Below are 25371 nucleotides of genomic sequence, written 5' to 3'. Positions count from 1 at the left end.
ATGCCTCCATAAGATCTGCCTGAAAACAAGCCTGTAGGACATTTTTTGTTATTGCTATGAGAGAGTCCAGGCTATTGTTCTACTCAGAGGCGGGTGATCCTGGATAACATAAGAAAACAGGCTGAACAAGCCACGAGGTACAAGTCAGTAAGCAGCTCTTCTGCATGGCCTTTGCATCAGTTCCTGCTTCCCCAGATTCCTACCCTGAGTTACTGTCCTGACTGCACTGAATGATGGACTACTAGTTATAAGATGAAATAAACCCTTTCCTCTCCAAATTGCTTTTGGTCATGGTATTTTATCAATTTTAGTAATAGAAGCCCTAACTGAGACACATCCCTAAGAGGCATAGGAAGTACTACTCTAGCTCCAGAAGTTGGTCCACAAATCTCTGTTCTTTGCATTCATATCAGATGTGGCCTGGCTCTGGGAATCAGCTGTGTAAAGGAAATAAAGTTTTCAGTCCCAAGTTACTTAACTAGTCTCCTACCTAATCCTTTTCCCCCTAACTCAGTATGGGGCAGATAGATGTCTGGAGTATTTTTGGCCACACTGAGAATACTCAAAATCAAGACTGTAAGATGTTATGTGAGTGTTTTTATTTTACTTGCATTCTACTCTACAGCCACCAACATAAGAGAGATTTGAAGGGAATTTTTTATCCTGCAAGGAAAAAAAATATAGACAGACAAAGGAAAATCTGAATGAGAAATATCTCCAGTTGATATTAACCCTTCTTTTCATGGCAAGAACATGTTACAAGGAAGCAAGCCAGATGAGATACTGAACAAAATCCTTCCAGAAAGGCTGGCAGAACATCCTGCTTTACTTTCTCCCACCTCACTTCCTGTAAGTCCAGTAGAATTTTCAAGAATGGTGGTTATTATCTATTCTCTCAGTGTGGGGTGGTCTCTGGTGATGTATACAGAAGACTAAACCAGGGACTGAAGTCAGGAGAGGCCTGAAATAGGAATTGGAGGGCTGGCATATATCCAATATCCTAATTCTGGTCCCAGTCTGAGACTCAAGCCAAGTATCTTTTTTTCTTCTACTTATTCAGTCCTAAACAGGTTTCTACATTATCCTTTATATCCCTGGGGGTGGTTCTGAGGCTAAAGAAAGATCTGAGAGAAAGCTGCATCAATGCCAGCTGAAGTCTCAAGTTTTGTTTCAAATGGACAGCCTCAGGGAACAAGAAGAGGCTGGAACCCAACACATCAGACGCCAACTTTGGAAAAGGCAGAAGCATGTGTGGGTCAATTTCATGGGTCAAGCTCTTTGATCCAATGAGTAAAATATTTGAGAGGGGAATAAAAAGCGGCCAGTGATCAGGGGCAGTGAGTCATTCTGAAGAGTACAAATCTCTTGGGAATGAAGACGGACACAGATCAGAAATCTCAGGCCTATGAGGATATCTGCAGGATGGCGAGGTAGATAATGGTTCTTAAGATCCATTAGAAACACGGAGCTAGACAGTAGCTCAATAGTTAGGAATACTTGGTAGTCCAGAGGACTCAAGTTCAGGTCCTAGAACTCATATTGGGCAGTTCACAACTACTTTTAACTCTAGCTCCAGGGGACCCAATACCCTCTTCTGGCTTCCAACAGCACCTGTACACACATGATAAACAGCCAAAGAGATTTATACACATGCACATAAATAAAAAAATAAAAATAAACCTTAACAAATTTCATGGGAAACAGAGCTACTCTAAGTGGTATTCATTTCTTCCTAAAGATGGAAAGTAGAAAAACTTTGCTCAATATCTGACTTCTATAAAGGTCATAAAAATGAGAAGGAGCCCTACTTTAACCTCTTAAAGCATTCCCTGGGTAGTATTGATCTGTTTCTGATTATTATTCGAAGGGGAATAAAATACAAAGAGAAATATGTGCAGAAGATTAGTCAGCCCTTAGTGCACTTAGGAAGCTTCCCCTTCTCCACCTCTGTCATGACTGTTATCTGTTTCTCTTATGAAGTGTATTCACCCAGTGGGATTGAGACAAAAGCCGTAGTTAGCATAAATACATCACTATTCATAGATCACAACACCCACAGTATAGAGAAAACCACATAAGTCAAATTTACACTCAAACTCCATGCACCAGCTCATTCTGATCTATGGGTTCTATATGACTAATGAAAAACAGACCTTACAGTGACCTAACCCTAACCCTGAAAACATCTTCTGTTCCACTGAACAAGTAACCCACATATCCTAACCAATACTGGCCAAGACCACCATATATTGAACTTTAGCTTACCCTAAACTCTCTAGAATTCCTCCCTGAATCTTTTAAGAGATGCCCAGAACCCCAATAGTGTAAGTTTGTCCTTGCCAAAGCAAGTCGATGGGCTGGACTCTGACTACAGGTGCCCGTTGGGTGGTGGCCAAGAACTGACTGAAGGGCTCATTTTGGGGGACATGAGTGATCCTGGTCTTCCTGCTTTCTGTCCCCTAAGGCTGTCTCTGAAGCTAGACTCCTAAGCTCAATTTCCCTTAGGCTGACCAAATTCTTTTGTCAATTATTTCTTGGCTGATGACAAGGAGGTACCACCTGTATTTTCTGGAAGACACCATGTATCTTAAGCTGTTTCATCCACTCAGAGCACTGCTAGTCATCCTCTTCTCTTGGTACTTGTCAGGTCCTTTTGTTCAGGCTCCCTCTGCCTGCAGACTCCTCCCCTTCTCCAGAGGTTATTCAAATTTCATTCGCCTCCTCCCAGACCTCCCAGGCACCCTGGGAGACTTCACTGCTGAAGGTCTCACAAGTGATTTTCCCTTCCTTGCTTTATTTTTCTCTTTGGCATTTACCATCCACTTAGAAGTCCTGAATACTATTCATCTCTTAATCTTGTTTATGGCTGGATAATAAGCTCAATGAAGATGGTGATGTCACTTCCAACCTCTAGGAAAGTGATAGGTTACCAGTGACCAAAATCAATTTGTTATTCTGAAACCTGACTGAGATTAAAATCATGTGGAAACATTGGAGACATTTTGATGGCACATCCCAGAAACATTAATTTAAATAGTTTGAAGTGAAGCCCAGACATTGACAAAAAATATTTTTAAAAAGTGAATTGAATGCGTAGCGGAGTTGGAAACTATCAATTTAAACAGAGTATTTCAACTCACCCCAGTGTTTTCAGTAAGTACACACCATTATCTCTATCCACAATAGCCTGAACTGGAACTGGGCCCTTTATCTTCAGGCTCCTCAATGCATGCCTGGTCTGACAAAGAGTACAGAACAACATTTGGGGAAGAGATAGAAAGAAAACATTTTGTTTCAAGAGCAGTACACTCATACAGTATGATAGAGTGAAATAATGGAAATTTTCCAGAACTTTTGGAAACCACTCATAAGGATCAGTGCTGGTTCATAGGGCGTTTCAGAGAGATGTAAGAAAGGTCCCAAAACAGGAAATGGCTCACATTGCTAGAGCTCTGTGTGTAGATAACTGGATTCATAAGAAAAAATAATAAAGCTATATTTGTAGACTGTGTAAACTAGTGGAATTTCAGAGCCTCTTATACCTGGATGTGGGCCTCCTGTACCTCCCTCTAGGGTACCCCCTAGCCATCCTAATTGATGCAAAACCCATTAAGCCATAATTGCTCTGTAGCCTGGTACTCGAGATGATGCTTGCTTATGCACCCAGAAGCAATTCTGGTCCTCACCAGTGCTCCCATCTGCATGGAGAAAATAATTTCTTGGCCACCCCATGCTGAGCAGAACCTAGGAGCTGAAATTAGGGTTAACGTCACCAGCATGCAGCACACTGATTTCATTCATCAACTACCTGCTCGTGGAATCTGACAATGTTATGGGGCAATTTTGTTCTTGGCACATTTAAGCGGCACAAGGGGGCATAGGGGACTCTACCAAGGCAGTAATTTCCTAGGTAATCATTCTAATGTCTTCATCCTGAGTGCATTTGTACGGCTGAGTTAATTAGGGGAGTTAATTTTCACAAATGGCACAAAAATGCCCATTTGCTGGTAACACTGCCTCGTGCCAGTGCCTGGCTGAAGGTAACCAGGAAAGATATGTTGATGCTCTACATCTATCACGGCTGCTAGCTTGGACCAGGAAGGACCACAGCTGCTGGCTTGGCAGACGTGATTGAATTTGGAGTCTTCTAAAGGTTATAGGAAAGATATTCTAAGCTGTCACTAATACTAAACAACATGGTGGCTGCTTTCTGTCTATCTGCTTAGCCAGCCCTTCAGTTCATGCAGAACACAGAGGCTGCTACAGGACCTGACAGAGAAGGTTCATACATTGCTAAGCCAAGCTACAGTCATGGTCTCCAGATGTCTCGATGTTTCTTGGGCCGAGACTCTCTGTTGAAGGCTCTAAGGTGGTAGTAGGATCACATCTTACAGTCGATAGAATCCTGGGGAGGTTGGCTTTTTTGTGCTCAAATCCGATGACTCTGGAATGGGACCAGAAGGTGGCAAAGCTGTCTGTTCTCTGGAAGAAAATATATTCTTCTCATAGAAAGGTAGAGAAAAGAAGGAACCAGCACTGCTGGTCAACTGGTGGTACAACTTGTCTGTAAGGAAAAAGAAGTGGCTGGTATGGAACCACTTCAGGACCTGAGGAGGCCAGACAGCCACAGGGAGGGCAGAAAACTGGAGTTCATCCATAATTCTAAACATTCGTTTTGGGAGTTCTCTGGGGTCTTCTGGCCCATCCCATTCTGGAAGGAAGTAGTTTAATGATGAAAGGGTAGGCTGAGTTTCTGACTTGAGCCTTCATTAGATATTCTTTCAATTATTGTGAGCAAATACAAGACAAGATAATTGAAGGGGTTGGGGGTGAGGGGAGAGACTGATTCTGGTTCAAACATGGCAGGAAGTGGCTCTGTGGAGCAGAAGCGCCAGGCAGCTGTGAGCTCAGATTTCTGTGCACACTCCTCTGGCTTTCCCACGGTTTCCCACTATTTGTTTTATTTTTCATTTGTTTAGTGTGTGTCATGATAATGGGTCCTTGAGGGCATGTAGACCACAGCACACATGTGGGACTCAGAGGACAGCTTAGTGGACTCTTTTATCTCCTTTCACCTTTATTTGGGTTCCAGAGAAAGAACTCAGATCACCAGGTATGTAGGACAGTCACGTTTACTCACTGAGTTGCCTCCCTCTTTTCCCTTTTTATTCCATCTAGAACACCAGCCCAGGAATAGTGGTCTCCACATTTAGGGTAGGTCTTCCCCCTCAGTTAATCCTCTCTAGAAATACCCTCAGACAAACACTCAAAAGTGTGTTTGAATATTATTTTAAGCACTCTTAGCCCAATAAAGCTGACGATCAAAATTAGTCATTAAAACCCCTACTGAGTTCTTCCACTGTATTTAAATTTCTATCTTGCTGAGTTAATTATTTTGGAAGTGTTAAGTCCAAATGTCTTTCTCAAAGGACCAAGTATTTTATAAATAGCACCTTGGAGGTAGCAGACATTGATAAATGCCACTTCCTTTCCGCTACATCTGGAATCTTCCACACTGAAGTTATAAGAAGACATGCCCCCCACCACCAGCCTCATTTCTAAATCCTGATGGGCTTTGTTGCTACAAAGAAGCATCGACTCCTGCTATGTCTAGAAGCTGAAGGTGGGTGAGCTGATTATGAATTGGCATTAGCTGGTACAGCTCTGGCAGGACAGGTTCCTGATCCACTCTACCTTCATGCAAGGAAAATGCATGTTCATCAGAACACAGTCCTGGCAACTGTCTGCACACCTGCTGGAGGACGATCGCCTGGCAGAGCTAATCAGAAGCCAGATGTATCTCGCCAAGCCTGAGTTCCTCTAAGCACACCAGCACTCTGAGAAGTGCTTTGAATCGCAGGTCCTCATAACTCCAGCAGGTACCTGTCAGTCTTCTGCCCTGTATCAAGTCGTCCTTTCCTCCACCATCATTTGAGAACTCACCAACTTTAAAAGGACAAACAGTACCTAGAATAGGTGCTCAGGAAACAGCATTCTTCTCTACTGTGTAAGGATACTAGCCCTGAGGGACCAGCAGAATGGATGAAAATAATGCAACCTTGTCAGTGGGAGGGGAACCCTCTAGAAAGTACTAGAGACCTGGGAGGTAAGAGACTCTCAGGACTCAAAGGAAGGGACCTTAGATGAAATGCCCAACAACAGGAGAGGGAATTTGTGAAGTCCACCTCCAGTAGAAATACAAGGCATCAAGTGGGAGGATGGAGTTGCCATTCCACAGTCGAAAACTCTGACCCAGAATTGATCCTGTCTAAAAGAACTGCAGGGATGAAAATGAGAAAAGACTCAAGGAAAGGAGGCCCAGTGACTGGACCAACTTGGGATCCATCTCAAGGAAAAGCTCCAAGACCTGACACTATTATTGATGCTGTGGTGTGCCTAACTTGTGGTGTTAGGCAGGAGCCTAACATGACTGTCCTCTGAGAGGCCCAACAAGCAGCTGACTGAGACAGATGCAGATACTTACACCCAATCAATGGACTGAGGTCAGGGTCTCCTGTGGTTGAATTAGGGAAAGTCTGGAAGAAGATGAGGAGGAGGGCAACCCATAGGAAGATCAGCAGTCTCAACTAACCTGGACCCCTGAGATCACTCAGACACTGAGTCACCAACCAAGCACCACACATGAGCTGGTCTGAAGCCCCTGACACACATACAGCAGAGGACTGTTTCACTGGCCTCAGTTGGAGAAGATGCCCCTAACCCTGGAAAGACTTGAGGACCCAGGGAACAGGGAGGCCTGGCTGAGGTGTGGAGTGGTTGGGCATATCCCCTTAGGGACAGGGGTAAGGAAAACTAGGATTAAGAACTGTGGGAGTGTAGACCAGGAGGGGGGGGTAATGACTGGACTGTAAAAAAAAAAGAAAAGAAAAGTAATAAAAATATTGGATACTATCCTGTCTCTATGACAAAAATTCATGACATAAAGAACTTTAGTGGAGAGAGGATTTCATATTTCAGAGGATACAGCTCACCCTTGGATCTGTTGATCCTGGACCCATGGTAAGGCTCAATATCATGGACTGCACTTCTGTGGAAGAGCCTGCTTACCTCAGGACACACAGAAAGCAGGGCAAGCAGAGAACTAAGAATAGATGTAGGCTTTAGAGGCACAGTTCCAGTGACTTGGTCCCTCCAGCTGGGCCCCATATCCCTGTGTTCCCATAATTCCTAAATAGTGCCACAAGCTGGGGACTAAGCAATTTGATAGGTGGTAGGACAGTATATGCTCAAACCATTACAATGGTGAAAGAAACAAAGGCCAGAAGCCAAATTTCACCTGTTCCTACTAGTGCTCATATGTGAATTCTAAACAAACAGGTGTCTTGTTTGCTTATTCCTTTTATTTTACTCTCTGTTTTGCTTCCATTCAGAGAAGCAGTTCCTAATCCTTTCTCTTCTAAATGCTGGGACTATAAATGACAATTCCATACAGAGCATTTTATAAAGTCCAGTTTATAACCCCAAGACAGTCATGAAATGGTACCAACGAACATTGTGTATTCACCCCTGTCTTCCTCTCCTTCCCACCCTCCTTCCTTAGTAACTTGCAAGAGAGAACAAATACAAAGAGAATCTCTCTGTATCTTTTCTAATGGTTTACTTGCTATTTAACTTTCGTGACAACCTTGTGGAAAAGAACATTTTCTCCATTGTCCATAGGAAAATGTTGACTTGAAGACAGGTTTGCTAAGATCAGTATTATCACTCCCATAAAGTGATGGGGACAAAATTCAAACCTGGATCTGCTCAACTTAAGAAATTATATTTATTATTCAACAGGAGCTCTCAAGGGAATTCTGAGTACTTGATCACTGGAAAAAGCAGCGGAGGAGAGTGTGCAGAAAGACAATGCAGATAAGGAATACCTGCAGGAGTATGCAGAAGAAGCTGCCAAACTTCTTCTGAAGAGGAGGGAGGGACTTCCCAGGAGTACCTGTCATATAGCATGAGAGCTTACACTTAACTCACACCAGCTTTCAGTTAAGAATGTCCTTGCTGCAGCCTTTGTTAATGTCTGGGATTAACAGCAAGGTAGGGGAGGGGGCCGTAAAACATATCTTCTATATAGCAAAGACCGCTATGGCTTCCACACACATTCACACATTTGTTCAACATTTATTGAATGCATTTGCTTTTCCAGGCACTGAGCTGGGAGCTAGTCCAAGGTGAGAAAGATGTGAATCCAATCCTCAAAGATCAAAGGGATGATAAATTGATGAAAAAACCTCCTGCTGGAGATTTGCACACATAATGACAACTCACAGCGCACAGTGAGTAACTACCACAAGAAAATGATGGATCACATAGCATGTGGTACAGAGTCCTGGGAGGTTACTGTCAGCTACATCCATCAGAGGAGGCTTCATGGAGGAGATGGCATTTTATCAAGGACTTGAAGCATAGATAAAAGTCATATGCCTACTGATGGGTACAAAGCACAAACAGAGGTCAAAAACTTCATTGCCTAAAGTGGTGAGCCGTTCCATTCTCAGCCTGTGTTCTTGCCATAGCTTGTAACAAAGACTCACAGATGCTCTCTTAAGAGACTTCTCCACCCACCCACACCCATTAAACTTGTATATGTGGAACACGTCTTAGATTCAAGTAGATAAAGCTATTAGGTGTCAACATGCACACAAACAACCAGGCAGACACACAGATTCTTTGTTTAAGGAATGAAGGCTCCTGTAACTCAGCCAGAATCTACAGAGGTATGCAAGTGGTAACAAGCTTGAAAGACAGAGACAGGGCTGCCAAAGAGAAGGAGTGGCCTTACCACCAGTAGCTGGTAGGAGCTGAGAGAAGTCAGGGTTTTGCCAAGACTGTTAGGGCCCAGTGTCCAACCTGCCTTAGTCATTTGCTTCTCCTCCATTCATGGCAGAATAATAGCCATACGGGCTCATAAGACTTACAACATCAGTATTTGATCACTTTTAGTGCAGGTCACGCTTTAGTGAAACCCACCACCACTATGTACCTAGTCTCTTGATACCAATCTCAAGCCTTTTAGTATTTCAATTATAACTGAGAAAAGACAGGCAAAAATCATCCAAGAATGAGCAAACAAAAATAACTATGATTCAAACTGTTGAGTCAGAACTGTTGAAAACAAAAGAGAAACCTAAATGATGACGGATGTTCCCAGAACAATAAGAGAAGATATTGTTTCCCTTATCGGATAGCGGATGTTATCATAGAGAGTAAGGAAGGCTAAGCTGTGCTGTGGTGGTGCAAATCTTTAATCCCAGCACTCAGGAGACAGAGACAGGTAAATCTCTGTGAGTTCAAAGCTAGCCTGGTCTACCTAGTGGGTTTCAGATAATCAAGACCTACATAATGAGACCAAGTCTCAAAAATCCAAATATAATTATAAAAAAAAAGTAAAGAAGGAAGAGGGCTGGAAAAGAAAGAAAACTCCAAAGCATTGACTAGAATTCGAAGCTGTTGTGTGTGGAGAGCAGTACAGGAGGTGGGGAACATCAGCTCCTGTCCTCTACCCTTCTGTCAGCACTTATCTTTAGCTATTTCTATACATTATGCTGACAGAATAAATGAAACTTTCCAAAGACCAAGACGGAGTGTTAGGCTGCTTACTTTATGAATTAGTCTCTTGTTGTCACTACAACAAAATATCCAAACAAATCAACTCTAAAGAAGAAAAAAGCGTATTCGGGATCATAGTTTCACAGGTTCAAGTTCATGGCTGATTTGCTCCAATACTTTGGAAGCAAGATGAAGCTATCATGATGAAAGGGTTTGGTTGAGCAAAGTTATCACCAGCAGCCAGGAAGCAGAGAGGGAGGAGGAGGTACAGTAGCCAAGGAAAATTCCTGCTTCTCAAGAACATACTCTTATTCGCCCTCCATCTCTTACCCCACAACCTGCATAAATGTGCACACACACCACACACACACACACACACACACACACACATCCACTTTCTCCAAGGGATAGCATCTCTGCAGATGCTATCATATTTGTCAATAGATCTCTCATAGACTATGACACTCTCTTTATGATACAATCAAATGGCTTCTTCAACACTTCATCTCTGAGCACTCAGCTGGGAACCAGACCTCCCAGCACATGAATTCTGGGAAACATTTCCAGTCAAATGATAGTGGCTTGCAGAAGTAGTCAGACTCAAGGCTGTTTGAAAAATTCTATTTTTTTCTCCTTCTCCTAAACAAATGGCTAAAACAGGGTTTTAAATCACCTAATAAAATGCTACCTGCTCCTGGGGAGCAACAATTTCTGGCTTAGAACAACTGAATAGATGCTTTCTAATTTCTAAAATGTAGGACATATATTTAAGGTTATTGTGAGTTTTCTTCTTATTCACTTGTGAGTACTTACAATTGAAAAGCACCTATTAGCTTTAACAGAAAACTTAAAATTTGATTGAATGCAGAAAAAATACATATAATTGGACCTTATATGTAGCCAAGCACTTACCCAGTGGATAAAACCAACAGTTACAGGATTGCATCAGGCATACTTGCACCTCTGTGTGCTTTTTTTCTTCAGTTGGTAATACATAAAACGTGGAAGTGTTTCCCCAAATAAGGATGAGCTCAAATATAGCCGTCATCTCAGCATTGTCTATAGTAATTAGAAATGTAAAGCATGATGGAATACATCCATCTGTGTCTCTGACACCTTTAGTTACTAAACAGCAAGGTATTATAAAATGGCATTTTTAAAAGAAATAAAAATAAACAGTATCCCCAGACCTGCATATGTTCTCATATGTGACACTATTTGTTTTAGTTAAACATGGTTACATTTTACCTCAGTTGGAACCCTGCTATACCTCTAGATAATTTTATATCTGAAAGTAACTTAAACTCTTTAGTTGTCAATGTATTATATACAAAATAGGAATACTAACAATATCTACAGCATAGAGCACTCTGTGAATGAATCTGCCATTGATACACTTTGAACATTCCTGGCCTGTGAATCACAACAGGAGATGGGCAACTAACCCTTGTATGATTTCTGCAGGGTTGGGGGGGGGAAGCTTAGACGACAAAAAGAGTCTCCGAACACATTTAAAAGAATATACCTGGTAATAGAAAAAATAGATCTCTAACCACAGTGTCTCACAGGATGGATGAAAGTAGTCCTTTTCCTCCACTTTATGTGACTCTTCTGTTGGTTTTTGACAATGTCACCAAGACAGATTTGGGGGTAGGCAGCACATCTCACATAGCCGGACAGGCTGGCTTCAGAGTGGCTACTTAGCTGAGGACAGCTTTGAACTGCTCATGCTCCTGTCTTCACCTCCTGAGTTCTGGGGCTATGTTATACACCGCCATATCTGTTTTATGGAGTGCTAGGGATTGAACCTAGGGCTTCCTGGTCCCAGGCAAGCACTTGACAAACTGACCCATATCCCTACTCTTGGAGATAGATTTTGCCTTTTAAATTTAAATTTTTTTTGCCTGTGTATATTTGGTATGCATGTGTGTTCTAACGTGTATGTGTGGGGGGGAGTCATATGTGTATAAACAGGTGTGACTGCACATGTGCGTGCATGAGTGTGGAGGCTCAAACCTGATGTCAGCTGTCTTTCTCAATTGGTCTCCACTTTACTGGGGCAAGTTCTGTTTATCTATGAATCCAAACGTCATGAATCAGCTAATGTAGATAGCCAGCTTGTTTCAAGGATCTCTTTCCCAACCCTGCTTTCTATATGCTAGAATTACAGGTAGCAGCCATGCCTGCCCATCATTTGGATTCTGGGGAATCTGAACTCTTGTCTCGCCGTTTGTGCAGCAAGTGTTCTATTTACTGAGTCATTTAAGCAGAGATAGATGTTCCTCATGGGTTATTTCAATTCATAACTATAATTCCAGAGATGATTCTAATAAGTTACATTAAGTGTATCTCAATATTCTGGGTGACTACACACCACTAGTCTTTTTTTCAGCATAAGGCAGTGCTCTAGTCTGGAAAAGAGAATGGCCTCAATAAAGAAGATGCTATTTGTAACAAAATGTCCCATTGACCAGACACCACACAGTGGGAATGGTTTGCACGTGATCTTTCCTGATCAGAAAAGTGCTGAAACATTGCTTGCACACGGCTCAAAGCTCCAAAGAACTGAATCACCCGACTTTCCAGAGATCTGGCTTGAATTCAGCAAACATCATATATCACAATAAACTTATATTGTGAATTTAAATTTTACAGTATCATGGTATTATTTATATTTAATTTTACAAATTCACTTGGGATTTATAGTAGTTTAAAAACCTTAAGCTTTTATTAGGAGCTTATACTTAGTTTTATGTTTATATGCTTAAGTGACAATAAAAATAAACATTGGATGTTTATGAGAACTTTTTTTCTCTAGAGGGAATTCATGCATTCAAACTTGATAAATAATGTGCTGTGTAAACTTTGATTAGAACAGAATTTTAATTTAATATAATTTGAATATTTAAAATCCTTATTTCATTCTTAGGACTGGGCTACCATTCTTAGTACTGGAGACAGCATTTACTCCGTGAGCTTGGTACTTGATAGATTCACAATTTTTAAGAGGTTACCCATGAAACTACTAAATAGCAATATAAGACAACATGTGGTTAAGGTCCTGGAGTTGTTTATAGACAAATACCTAGGAGTTTAGTTCACATGGGAAGTCCAGAGGACTGTGAGAAAATGCTGCTGGACAAATGGAAGCCTAATTTTTGGTCTCAAAGGAGAAGTCTCATAGAGAAGAAGAAGGATTCCTGTGGAGGAGGGAGAGGAGCAGAAGCCCCATGGGGGGAAAAGTCCAATAAAAAAAAAAAGGGAGAGCCCCATACATGAGAAGGGATTCCATAGAATAGGAAGGGGAACCATATGGAGAAGGAAGAACTAGTCATGAAGAAATTACAGTTTGTGTGGGTTTGTGATGAGACTCAATGAAGGAGGTAGGAATTGGGAGTGATGGCATAGGTACCAAGAGAATGATATAACAAAATGATATCTGTTTTCGGATATTTTATTTATTTACAATACAGATGTCATCCCTTTTCCCCATTTCCTCTCCCTAGAACCCCCTATCCTATACCCCCTCTTGCTTTATGCTTTTATACCATTTTGATTGCATGCATGTATTAAGGTCAGTTCTAGGTTGAATATCTAGCAATACAATAGATGCAAAGAGTCAAGGAACAAGCAAGACAATAAACACAAATAGTCAAAGAAAAAGAAAGGCATTAAACCCAGTTACATAAACACTCCCATGATCACTGTTTCTAAGGGCTTATCAGGATGACCAAAGTATCTAAGCCTACTTCCCTATTCTAGCCCAAGGTCATTTTCATGTCTGAAGCCTACTTCCTTGTTCTAGCCTAAAGTTTAGATTCCTGTCTGAAATTACTTCTTTGTTCTAGCCTATGATTTAGATTCCTGCCTGAGATTACTTCTTTGTTGTAGCCTACGATTTAGACTCCTACCTGAAATTACTTCTTTGTTCTAGTCTAATGTCAGATTCCTGCCAATCAGCCCATTTCCTTGTCCTTGGCCCATGTCAGCTTCTTGCCAAGCAGCCCCAAAGGCTCTCCACCTCCCCCTCTCCCTTTTTTTAATTTCGTTAACAAGACTGAGCCTGTCTTAGGTCGTTCTGACAAGAATGCCTTTTTTACCCACGATGGAATATACATTATCAAACGCAATGCACTTCTGTCTTAGGTTGGTAAGACTCTGTGCAGAATCTTACCTGCCCTTGGCTTAATAACTCTGTCTGGAGGTCCAACAAAATAATATCTTAAGAAGGTTCTTCTGAAAGGAACATTTCACAGTTACTGCATACCAAGCGCTGTCCTGGTACAAACATGTTACCTCAATCCACCTTGGACCTAAAATAGACACACAGAGAGCCCAGCTGTATCAAGAATGCATAATCAGAAATGTAGACTAGGGCTGATGCCTGTTTTTGTTGCTAAAAACAAAGAAGACATGGAAAAGTATAATATTCTCAGTGAAAGCTGCATTCTGGGCTCTTCCTGGCTGGGTCCATATCCCTACAGTGGTACATGATGCCCTATGCATGCTAAAGGGAACAGATATCCCTATGGTACTGCATGGTGCTCTATACATTCAAAAAGGAACAGAACAGTAAGGACAGGATATATGACAATGTGAGTCTGAAGGGTTGGGCAATTTCCTTAGTATGAGCATATAGGAAGGTGAGTAACCCTGTGTATACTTGTGTGTGTGTGTGTGTGTGTGTGTGTGTGTGTGTGTCCCTGCTCCCTCCTCAGTTATTGGGGTTAAGGGACACACATGGACACATCCAGTTTTTATGTGGCCTCTCAGGATCCACACTCAGGTTGTCACACTGCACAACTCAGGTTGTGACAACTTGCATAATGTGTCAACTTGACACAATCTAGAATCCCCTGGGAAAGAGTTTCCATGAGGTTGTCTTGTGGGCATGAATTGTGAAGGATTTTCTTTACTGGGTTAACTGATGTGGCATGATCCTCCCTAAATGAAGGCAGCACCATCTTGTGGGCTGGACTCTGGACTGAATGTAAAGGAAAGAGTGAACCAGGCACTTGGAAGCATGCATGCATATATTCTTTCTCTGCATTTTTTTTAACAAAACAGAAACACTATTTACTCAAACAGGTTCTGGTTTGGCTTTTGAAACAATCTCACTATGTAGCACAGGATAGTCTTGAACTTGCCAAGTAGCCTGAGCCAGCCTTATACTTGTAGCCCACCTGCTTTTGCCTCTAGAGGGCCAGAAACCCTATTTTAGAGCTATTTCTGTTGATAAGAATCTCAGTGTCATTAGATTTAACATGATGGCCTGCACATAGGAAACAAAGCTAAGTCTTCTCATACAGCAAAATGTTCTTGGGATGACCATCCTAAGTCAATATCTCTTCATGGCATATGTACTTCCTAAAGCCTGCTTGATGGAACACCATAATTGCCATGGGGTCCACTTTTCTGCAGTCTTGGTTAGAATTTGCTGCCACCTCAAAACCTAAAGGAATGTCTGCCATGGAATAAACCACTACTCCCTGGTACTGAGACGTGTTCTTAGTAATTGGACCCAGACGGGATTTCAACACATGGTTTCCATACAAGAAGGACTGCTCTGCTCCAGGCTTTATCCATACTTTATACTTGGCATGGGGCTCAAGGTAATCCAGAGCTGTAATGTGCAACAGGAACTTGTGTGTCTTAGTAAACTTTCCAAAACACTTCCCCAGTGACACTAGTTTATCTCTGGAGATGTTGGCGGCCAGCTTCAGGATCATCTCACTCACATAGTACACTGGTTGTGCAACTGGAAACAGTAGGTGCCGTTGGGTCTGTCCACCAGGAGTTGTAGATTCTCTCCAATGTATTTTGCAATCTTCTCAAACATTACCTGGGTCTCTTCTTCAGTCAAAGGCCTCATTTTCCTCGATAGCTTGGCTCCTGGGATGACTGAACATGTGACTAACCTCTTCAAGTTCCTGCCTTGACTTCCTTGCCACAATGGACTGTAAGTGGAATTGTGAGCTAAAATAAACTCTCTCTCCCCTAAGATTTATATCAGCAACAGGAAGTACTTAGTGACTGTGAATCTCACCAGCCCTGGTGTTGATCTTCACATAGTACTAGTAATCCAGGCCACAGCTGTGCTGTCGAAGTTCTGCAGTGCGAACTCACCTTGGCATCACCATTCAAACTCTAGGCTCTGTAATCTTATACAAGTTACTTAACTTTTTACCACTTCATATTCCTATTTCCAGGTTATAAAATGCAAGTCATATCATCTTACAGAAATGCTAAGATACCGATAGTAGTATGCATGTGTATTATTTAAAAAATTTTTGCCTTTGTTTCTATATTTTTCTTAATGTCACTTCTTGAGTTTGGTGAAAAGAAGAGTGGAGACGGGTCAGGGATGGGGATAGAGGAAGGCAGGACACTAATCCTAGTCTTCCTAGAGGATATAAAACAAGGTGAGACAGCACCCACTGGGGTCCCTACTGTGTTAGTAAGAGCTTGTATATAAATAACAGGGCTGTGAAACAAAGCCCACCAGCTGGTGACTCCCTCAGAGTTACAGTTCAGAGATAAAGGCAACAGAGATGGCTCAGAGTGACTTAGAGAATGATGGAGATCAAGGCAGGGATGAGAAGGAAAGCAGACTTGGCAAGTCACACACTGAAGCCGGTTATGCTTCATCACTCCATGCCCTTTCTTATAAATACAAAGGCATAGACAAGACAATCTAAAGAGGGTATCACTGTGTGGTACTTGCCCACAAGAGAGACTTCTGAAGCCTGCACTACCAGGTGATCTACAGACTGATCTCCAGTGTTGGTGCAGTGCACAAATCTTCCTCTCTGCTGGTGAGCACAAAGCCCGGTAATGTGAGGAGGTTTTCTCTCCTGTATGTACCAGTGTGGATGTGTGAAGAAGGAATATAAGCCTTCTATCCAGAGCCCAGAGCTCCTTTCCTGACTTTCTCTATAAAAGGTCATCTACTTTATATTCCACTGTCCTTCATCTGGCCCTTGAATTAGCTCTGATAAAATACTAATTTTCTAGTAGCAAAGATAGAGCTTAGATGATGTTCTCCTATTTGGAGATAAATGGACTTTCACACGAATGTACTTGCAATCAGAATGTAATTAAAACATAAGAGAGCTTCAGTAAGCCCACCTACCAGTTCTGTAAACCGAATGGAAAAATGGGGAGACAGCTCACACATGGAAGTGACTCTTGAGTTTCTTAGCAACCCATTTGACCAGGTTTGAGCTTAGCTTTTATTTTTTTTTTTCAACCAGCTTTTCTGTTTCTCTGATCTTATCAACCACAACTTGAAAAGTCCTCTCTGAGTATGACTAGGCCTGAAAGCCAAGGTCCATCCAGATAGCCAGAAGGGCAAAACTCCTTTCCAGTACAAATAATTCACAACCTATTGCCATGACAGAGAATAAACCACACACTGAGGTATAACTCTGGCACCTGAATTCCAACTATTGAATTGGGCACATTTTCACCAGATAGCTTTGCAAGGAGCCTATGGTGTCCACTACCAGGACCAAACTGTTAACCAAATAGAAATTACCTTTATGAAGTGGTTTTAAACATAGACCTCAAGAGGATATTTCTATACATAGTCTTTAGTACAATCAATATTAATTGGCTGTATTCTGGTGTCTAAAAATCTCTGAACCAAGTGAGTCTAGTCACTGAGTTCATCTGTGGGAGTCAAGTTAGCCTGCATCATCTCTTCTGCACAAGTTTAGCCAGTCTTCTTAGCACCCTCACAACTCAGCATCTTTCCTGAGCAGTGAACCCACGGAACCAGATCTTGGCTCCATAGTATATATACATCTGTCTTTTTTCCTATCTAGAGATAAGTACCTTCAAGTCTTGTGTTATCCTATTTCCAGAAAAATACATATGAAGTTTTCCTTTACACATGGCCTTATCTGTGTCTCAGGGTTCATAAAATGTATGCTCTTCCTTCCTTCCTCCACACTGTCAGGCCAAAGAGGGAAGACATGCTTCCTTACCTACAGTTTATTGGGCTGAACAGGCTCAGGAGATGGCTAGAGAGACACACAATGCATCCAAACTCTACCAGGCTTCATTTAGAGAGCTATCTGCTGACACACACTCTTACCTTTCCTGGATGTACTAGGGAGGGTTTCTGCTTACACAGGAGCATTGGGAAAGCCCAAACTCCCTGGACTTGTGAAATTTGCAGTGCAGGCTCCCAGAGTCAGCACTGACCCAAGCCTCTTAGCTTATCTGTCTGCTGCCCACATATCTTAGGCAAATAGCCCTGGGGTTGAGGGAGGACCAAACACTGGAGAGAGAAAACAAAGCTGTTTAGCACTGTGACTTGGGTGTATTAAGCCAGTTCATCTTACACAGGCAAAGACTGAGGAGCCTGAGAAGAGGTGGGGCTGTTATGGGGAAAGTCACACAGGCCAGGCACTGTGAGAAGGCTGAGCTCTAATTTAGCTAGAACAGTTAATGATTTTAATGATTTGTTGTGATCTCAAAACAACAATTAAACGATAAATCCACACCATTAAGGCTTTTATGATGCTTGGCTTCATTTAGCAAATAGTGTGGGTTGGGGGCTTAGGTTGAACATTTGAGATTATTTTGCTCTGAAGACACCCACATTTAAATAATAAAAAAACAAGCTCCAAGTCCCCAGGAGCAACTGGCTCCCCAACCCTGTGCAGGCGAAATGGAAAGGCATCCTTGAAAACTTAACCCAAAGGTTTGCTCAACTGCCTCTGCCGTGTACTCTGGGCAGAAAGCAAACGAGCACAGAAAATTGAAAGTTGATTGTTTTCCATCTTAGTTTGAGGCTCCAGTCCAGGGGGAGAATGCAGTTCCTGGTGCTTTGATACTCTGGGGGAAAGTCTGATCATGCCTCTAGATTGAAAAGCCAAAGATGTATACAGATGTGAGCGTCTTGTTTAGAGTTTTCTTCATACTATAAGGGCCCAGAACTGTCAAAATAATGACCAGGTAATTTGACAATCTGGAATCCTTTACTATTACAGGCTTACATAATATAGCTGTGGCATGTTGAACACTATGATTTAAATAAAGATTCTTTGGCCCTTGATAGAATTTTCATCAATAAAGAACCCTATTTATCCAAACTTTCTTTAATTTTTTTGTTGTTGTTGTTTTGATTGATACTGGCTTTTCCTGGAAAGACTGTCTACTCTGTAATAGATTAACCCAGAAAATTCTGGAAAATTTGAGATCTCCATACCCCAGGCGACACTGTCTATAGATAGTGCTTCTTATTGTCCCTTCCATGCCTTTAACCCTTATGCTGCTGACTTTTTCTTTTCCATTCCAAACTTTGAAGTTCATCTCATTAAATCATGTCCTCTCATACTGTCCTCTACAGATATCAAAATGATGAATTACATTTCCAGGTTGTTTGATTTTTAGCCTTTTTAAAGCTCCTGCTCCTTCCTGTGAGTGTGTGTGTGTGTGTGTGTGTGTGTGTGTGTGTGTGTAGACTAGCCTGTAAAAACTAGAGGTCAATGCCAAGTGTCTTCCTCAGTCACCTGCAACCGTATTTTTAAAACTAATTTGTCTAGACTGTTTGACCAGTGAGCTCTAGGAATTCTCCTGTCTCTACTTCCTCAGCACTGGAATTGTAGGTGTATGCAACTGTTTCAGCTCCATACACAGTTGCTAGGCATCAAACTCAGGCCCCCATGCTTGTAAGGTTGACACTTTACTGACTGGCCATTTCCCCAGCCCCTTCATGATGTCCTCTCCAATACAACCTGTCACAATTCTTGATTTCATCATGCAGGGAACAGTGTTTTCCATATCCTCTTAATTTTGTGATTTGCTCTTCTTGGTGTGCCAGTCTTCCCACCCCAAGGTCAATAGCTACATCTCTTCCTTCATGTACATTTAAAACATTCTATAGTCAAACAGCACCCTCCTGTCTTTCCAAATCATTCTAAATTGCCACACCTTCACCAATCCATCCCTCAAAACTTGATGAACTATACTTGAAAGTCTATTGAGTCCACGAACTTCAGTATCTTTTACTGTTTTTATGGAATTATTTTCTTAGCATGGGCTTAAGTTCCATGATGAACAATTATCATCAGCCCCCTGCACATAGTCTCTGTGCTCTTTTCTCTCCACCATAATCACCCAGCAGAAGTCCATGCAAGCATTTAAATGTGTCTGGAGAAAAGCACCAAATTTTGCTAAATATATTCATGACCTTAACTAAGCTCTTGGTTCTCAACACAATTTTCTGCCAAAGGGTTTTTTTTTTCCCCTCTTCTTTCCTAGGTAGCCATTGTACTCTTTGTTTTCTTTTCTGATTTCCATTTTCTCCTCTCTACTTGTCTTTGACAGATGACCTTGGTCTCTTCTCAAATAAGACACCAGACTGTATCAGGAAAGCATTCCCAACCACTTACCTGCACCCATTGCAGCTCAAGTGGCCTGAGTGAACTGTCCCTGGGCTTGCCAGTCTGTTCCTCTCCACTTGTCTCCTGCAGAGCCTCTTAGCTCACACTTAGATCATCAGAAGGCCTCTCATGATTGATAGTTCCTGAGATGACACAATCATCCAAAAATCCCTAATCACTTCTAACCAAAGCCAAAGCTGAGGCTTTACTTCTAACACTGTTCTTTCTATCCCACACGTATGCAGAATCCCCCTCATCGTCTATTCCCATCACCTCCGAGGTAGCGACATTCTTCATTCCTGGGATTGTTGCAATTGTTTAGTAACTGATTAAGTGATTTCTACCTCTTTTTCCTCCTGAAAAAGTATTTCAGTAAAATATCAGCTTGTGCAGTCTTTTACAAGCCCAGCGGGTGGCCGCTTTGCCAAGTTTTTTTAACAGTCCTCAAGGTTATTTCATCTATGACCTATATGACCATATACACACACACACATACACACACACACACACACACACACACACACACACAACTACATATATAAAAGAATGCACAAGCTGATATTTTAGTATATATATATATATATATAATCATATCCATCTTATTTTATTCCATGCTAGTTTGGAGTTTTTCTGAGTAAAATCATCAACCAAGCCCCTAGTTAACAATGCCTGTGCTACTTTCTCTATCTGCCTTGTTTTTCCCAGATAGCTCCACTGCTTCCCCCAGCATCTCCACAGATCCATCTTCCAGTTCACAGTAAGCTCTTTAATAATCAGTGATGTTCCACCTCTCCTCCTTTCTCAACACCCTGATCTCTGCAACTTGATTCAGTTTTCTCCCTATCACTGATCTCCACTTGAGCTCTTACGTCTTCTCTTTTCTGTTTGCTCACAGTCAGCCTCCATCACTGGAACACAAACTCTGTGACAGGAGGAACAGAAATCTATGGCTTTGAGTGCTGATTCCTATGTATACAAAATGACCTGTTACCATTATGAGGGCACAAGTATCCACTGAATGAGTGTGGACCTGTCAGACTGTGGAAGGATATCTTGGTTCTTGGCTGGGCATGGGCCTTGAACTCTGACTCCAATGGAGAAACGGCAGGTGTTCAGCCACGCCCCCAGAGTTCAGGCTCCTACACTCGGTCTAGACCTCCATTTAACTTGCACCTTGCCTCGCAGTCACGTTTCCTATGCAGCCCCTCCCAAAGGGGTGTCACCTAACACAGTGAGAGGGCGTGACTACAGGCTTCAGCCTCAAGAGATTTCCATATTCATGAGTTACCTAAAGGCCAGAGGGCGTAGCCGATTACTTATTCCTTTCCAGTCCCTCCTCTCTTCCCCCTCTCTATTTAAGCCAGGCCCACTCCGGCTTAAGTGGGGGGTGCACATCTAGCCCATCTATCACACACCATGAACAATAAAGCTTTGGAAACTCACAGACTTCTCGTGTTATTGGGGCCTGCCATTGTGGAAAGCTGCCCTGCGTTTCTGCCACAGGACCCACTAGGACCGAACCCAACAAGTACATGAATGGCACAAGTGTTTAAGACCTGATGATGTACCCAGAACCATATATAAGCAGTCAGACATATTTACACACTCAGCCTGCAATCTAGGCAGTAACATGATTACTGTTAAACTTTTATAGCATTATTTTTATCCCACAGCACTGGAGTCAAGTTTAGTCCAAAATAATGTTCTGCAGCTCCAGCCAACAGGGAGACATTTGCTGGGGCTCTACAGGAAAATCTTCTCAGCTTAAAATTTAGCAAGATGCTTCTTTGCACTTAAAAGAGCAAAATAAAATTTTGTCTTTTTTTCAGAATACGAGAGGAAACACAGATAATTTAACAGGGGAAGATACTTTGAAAGCTTGGCAAAAATAAACACGTATGACCAGAGGGAGGGAACAAGTGAGAGAGAAAGGGTACCAGAAGAAATGTAGAAAACAGGGAGTATTCACTTTCAGAGCTTGGTGGAGAAATATGAAGCGTCCTAAAACATGTATATAAATCAACTATGTAAGACAACAACTGGATATGCATAAAAGGATCCTAAACTCTTATCTGTCTGGTTCTACCAATAAAGATACCGGGGTGAAAGCCTGCTAGCTCAGAGAGGGCTGACCTTTCTCCTAAGCCCCCATCCCATGAGGAATCCCCCCTCTGATGCTCTTACACTGTCTCAAACAACCTCATTCGAACTGAATGTCTCTCCCTTCTTATTCCTGAACTACTCTCTATCTGTCCTTCTGACTCCCTCTTACTCTCTCTGTTTTTTCCTTAATAATCCTATGTTCTCTTCTGGTCATCCAGTTGCTTGCTCCACCTCTTGACCTATGGTAGTCTTTATTTAATTCTGTTTACAATCTTCAAGTAGAAAGTTCTTGGATCAAAGGTCTGTGTTAAAGCTGAGCCCCACCACAACTCAAACCGGTGTCTTCTAATAAATAACACAATCTCAGGGTTCACAGTGTGATCAAATATCCTGTAACAGACTGTTCTCACTGGAACACACAGAAACAAAGACAAAGAAGTAAGTGAACAGTTGTGTGTTAGTGCTGGATCTCTTCATAGCCACATCAGGGAAGGCGTCTCAAAGAAATTTACAAATTGAGGAAAGACTGGGTAGTGTGGTGGTGTGTACCTGTAATCTCAGCTACTCTGAAGGCTGAAGTAGTAGGGTCATAAATTTGGTTTCTGAAGTAACCAATTCCAGGTATTACACACCCTTCAACAAACAACCATCACAACAAGAAAAAAAAAAGCAAGTATAGCTTTGAAATGTCTCAAAAACTTTTATCAAAGTTAACTACTCAGAAAGTGGGAAATAATACTTACCTGGCAGTGGATATACCATGATCAAGAAGGTGGTTTTCCCAGGGTGAGGCTTATCCATTGCACTCCGGATGTACTGACCCCTGGGATTTCCCCAAATGAGGGAAGCTCGACTGCATAATTTGTGGTAGTGGGGGACTGCGTTCGCGCTCTCCTCTGTTTAAAAAAAAAAGTGGGAAATAGCCTAGAACTCAAAAGTGAGGAATAGCATCAGCACAGGAGACAACTTCCTGAATAGGTAACCAATAGCTCAGGCACTAAGATCAGCAATGAATAATTGAGACCTCATGAAACTAAAACCCTTCTATAAGGCAAAAGACACTATCAATAGGACAAAACAGCAGCCTATCGAATGGGAAAAGGTCTTCACCAACTCTAAACGTGACAGAGGGCTAACTTCCAAAATATATAAAGAACTCAAAAAACTAAACATCAACAAATCAAATAACCTAATGAAAAGATGGGGTACAGACCGAAACAGATTTCTCAACAGAGGACTCTCACATGGACCAGAAGCACTTGAAGAAATGTTCAACATCTTTAGTGATCAGGGAAAGCAAACTAAAATGACTCTGAGACTCCATCTTACACCTGTCAGAATGACTAAGATCAAAAACATTAGTGACAGTTCATGAAGGCAAAGACGTGGAGCAAAGAGAACACTCCTCCATTGCTGCTGGGAGTGCATTTGTACAGCCACTTTGGATATCAATGTGATAGTTTCTCAGAAAATTGGGAACTGATCTACCTCAAGAAACAGTTATACCACTCCTGGACATATGCCCAAAAGATACTCCATCTACCACAAAGATGCTTGCTCAACTATGGTTTTTGCAGCTTTATTCCTAATAGCCAGAAACTAGAAAGAACTGAAGAATGGATAAAGAAAAGGTGGTACATTTACAGAATGGACTTGTTACTCAGCTGTTAAAAACAATGACATCATGAAATTTGCAGGCAAATAGATGGATTAGTAAACAAAATCATCCTGAGATAGCCCAGACCCAGAAAGACAAACATGGCATCTATTTACCCACAAGTGGATATTAACTATAAAGTAAAAGATTATCATGTTATATTTAACAGTCCCATAAAGGCTAAATAACAAGGATGGCTCAAGGGGGATGCATTGATCTCCCTGGGAAAGGGAAATAGGATAGATATTATGGGGAAACTCAGCACTGGTAGGGACTGAAACAGGGGGGATCAGGTTAGGGGAGGATGGAGGGAGAAATTACTAGAAGAGACTACTGGAATTAAGTGGTAATTCTGCTAAGACAGAAACCTAGAGCAATGGAAACTCTCAGGAATCTAGTAGGGTGATTCTAACTAAGAATCTTAGTACTGGGGGCTCTAGAGCCTGAACAGGCCATCTCCTATAACCAGGCAAGACTTCCAGTAGAGGGATTGGGACACCAATCTAGCCACAAAATCTTTACCCTACAACTTGTCCTTTCAGTATGATGCACTGGGGTAAAATTAGCACAGAAATTTTAGGAGTGGCTAGCCAATGAATGTTCCAGCTTGAGACCCTTGCCATTAGAGGGGGCCCACACCTGAGACTGCCTGGAGGGCCAGGAGCCAGAGGCTGGATAACCCGCAGATCCACAGTAGAACCAAACATGAATGGAAAGAAAAAAGTTAATGAAAAGATACCTAATGATACTGTGCTGTACTTGTAGACTGGAGTCTAGCATAATCATCATGAAAGAGGCTCCATCCAGCGACAAATGGAAACAGATGCCGAGACTCACACCCAAACATTATGCAGAGCTTGGGGACTCCTGTGAAAGAAGGGGAGCAAGGATTGTAGGAGACAGAAGGGTCAAGGACACAAGAAAACCCCTAGAATCAACAAACCTGGACTCATAGGGACTGAACCAATGATCAGGGAGTCTGCATGGGCCTAACCTAGGCTCTCTGCATATATGTTATAGTTGTATAGCTTGGTGTTTTATAGGACTCCTCACAGAGTGACCGGGGGCTGTCTCTGACTCTTCTGCCTGCTTTTGAGACTCTAGTCCTCCTACTGGGTTGCCTCATCCAGCCTTAATATAAGAAGATGTGCTTAGTCTTGTTGCAACTTGATATGCCATGTTTGGTTGATATCTCTGGGAGGCCTGCCCTTTTCTGAAAGGAAACAGAGGAGTGGATGGGGAGAGGGGAGTTGGGAAGGAAAGACTGTGAGGAGAGGAGAGAGGTGAAACTAACTGAAGTCAAGATATAATATGTGAAAGAATAAATTAATAAAACAAAGCAAAACAAACTCTGTATGACTTCTTGCTTGAGTAAAGAGGACACATGTCTGGCCATTACCAACCATACCTGGTCCAGTCACTTCATCTTCTCAACTATTCACTGAGGAGTTATCGATAGTGCTTGTTCTCCAGGCCCTCTTCTACTCCGAGTCTACACAAGGGACACATTCTAATGGGTGGACACAGGTAGAAACCAAGTGGTTTACATAACTTTATATTGTATGCCACATTGGCAATCAGAGCTGGAGAGACAAGTAGAGAAAGGAGGCATGATTAGAAACAAATGGCCATCTGGGTAAGCAGCTTATCTGA

At 42.0% G+C, this 25371-nt stretch overlaps 1 non-coding gene and 1 pseudogene across 1 annotated transcript; one reads left to right on the top strand and one right to left on the bottom strand.

Annotated features, from left to right (window-relative positions):
* Positions 1 to 14897: 14897 nt before the first annotated feature.
* On the bottom strand, positions 14898 to 15436 carry LOC114612521 (annotated as a pseudogene).
* A 7360-nt stretch (positions 15437 to 22796) lies between these two features.
* Positions 22797 to 22960, top strand: LOC114615794. The gene has a single exon (XR_003710519.1). It is a non-coding gene; the product is annotated as a U1 spliceosomal RNA (small nuclear RNA).
* The last annotated feature ends 2411 nt before the right edge of the window (positions 22961 to 25371 follow it).

The sequence above is a fragment of the Grammomys surdaster genome, unplaced genomic scaffold (genome assembly GCF_004785775.1).
Source record: "Grammomys surdaster isolate TR1022 unplaced genomic scaffold, NIH_TR_1.0 130, whole genome shotgun sequence".
NCBI lineage: Eukaryota > Metazoa > Chordata > Mammalia > Rodentia > Muridae > Grammomys > Grammomys surdaster.
This window is presented reverse-complemented; position numbering and strand designations above follow the sequence as displayed.